Genomic DNA, 1,354 nt, shown 5'->3' with positions numbered 1-1,354 from the left:
ACAAAGTCAATTGAGTCCCAAAGTAAAGTAGTATTGTCAAAGATTTAGAAAGAATTTGTAAGAAATGATAATCTTCTTGTCTAATATGAAACTACGATAGATTGTCCTTATTTAATAATATTGGAAGATGTTAAGAAGGCTGACAATAGAATAATTACAACGTTTGGGGCTCCGATTTCTGTAGCAAAAGAGTAAAGGTTTTCATTATCGATGCTGCACCTTATTGTATAAAAGAAGTTGAATTGGCCAGATCGATGAAGGTGTTGTCCTTCAATACTAGTGAGATGGTGCTGGAATTTTGAATAATGAGAAATTATCATGACAAAATTTTAAGACGTGTTTAGAGGCAGATATAGCTTATTTTCCTAAACCCACCTGGTAACACTACATGAGAAATTAAGTACTTTTCATATAACTAATATATAAACATGTTGAACCAAAGCCCCAACTTTTTTGAAATTTGAACATTTATGCGCTTTCAAGGGGAAGGCCTGCATTATCTCTCATCCAAACACCAAGGCCCTCGAAGCCACTGTCAGCTAGCAATGGGACACCATGACAGAGTATACATCTGGAGTGGGTGCCAGTCCTTCTGTTGCCGCCTGAAGGTATCATTGTCACTACGGGCAGCTAACAGTAATAATTAAGAGAGTTCAGTGACACATCTACTTATCGTATTAATTTTGTTGAACTTCTATCGATAATAATTAAAAAATTATATCTTGTTATCTTTTAAAATTCAAAGAGTTCAGATTTTAATGGATCATTTGGTATATTAAAATAGTGTCCTGTAGAAGTTTAACTGCAGATTTGAAAAATTGTATTGTTATTATTATAATTATTTTAGTAGTAGAAGGTTTTTAGGGTTTCCGTTCAAAAAAATACTACATGTTATGTCGATACTAAATTTAATTTGTAGAGTAATAATTAAAAATTCTAATTTTTAGGTAAAGTTATACTAATCAGATTACTTTGTTTATTTTCGGTTTCATATTTTACCATACTGGCAGATCATTTTTTTTTGTCAGATAAACTAGTTGTGAACCATCCAAAGCTACTACTCCCGTTGTCGTGACCATTTAAGCACTTGTTTTTGCCATTTAATGAGTTGTGTATCATAATTCTTGATAATTTTGGCTAAAATAGAATCATATTTTATGATTAGATTAAAAAAAAAAAAAATGAATACTTACTGTTAGATGGTACAAAATTCAGAGTTCCATTTGGTAATTTGGTACAGATGACTCTAAACATGCTAATATTATATTAATTTTGAGTAATAAAGGAGGTATGATAACATTTTGATAGAAAAAGATGTATATTATTTAATCAATGATGCCATAAGTATTTCTTC

At 30.6% G+C, this 1,354-nt stretch overlaps 1 long non-coding RNA gene across 1 annotated transcript; it reads right to left on the bottom strand.

Annotated features, from left to right (window-relative positions):
• Positions 1–6: 6 nt before the first annotated feature.
• On the bottom strand, positions 7–1,348 carry LOC139907484 (uncharacterized). The gene is made up of 4 exons (XR_011784143.1): positions 1,194–1,348; positions 972–1,137; positions 376–630; positions 7–290 (listed from the first exon to the last, which is right to left on the bottom strand). It is a non-coding gene; the product is annotated as an uncharacterized lncRNA (long non-coding RNA).
• Between the last annotated feature and the right edge of the window lie 6 nt (positions 1,349–1,354).

This window comes from Lepeophtheirus salmonis, unplaced genomic scaffold (genome assembly GCF_016086655.4).
Source record: "Lepeophtheirus salmonis unplaced genomic scaffold, UVic_Lsal_1.4 unplaced_contig_17189_pilon, whole genome shotgun sequence".
Taxonomy (NCBI): Eukaryota; Metazoa; Arthropoda; class Copepoda; order Siphonostomatoida; family Caligidae; genus Lepeophtheirus; species Lepeophtheirus salmonis.
This window is presented reverse-complemented; position numbering and strand designations above follow the sequence as displayed.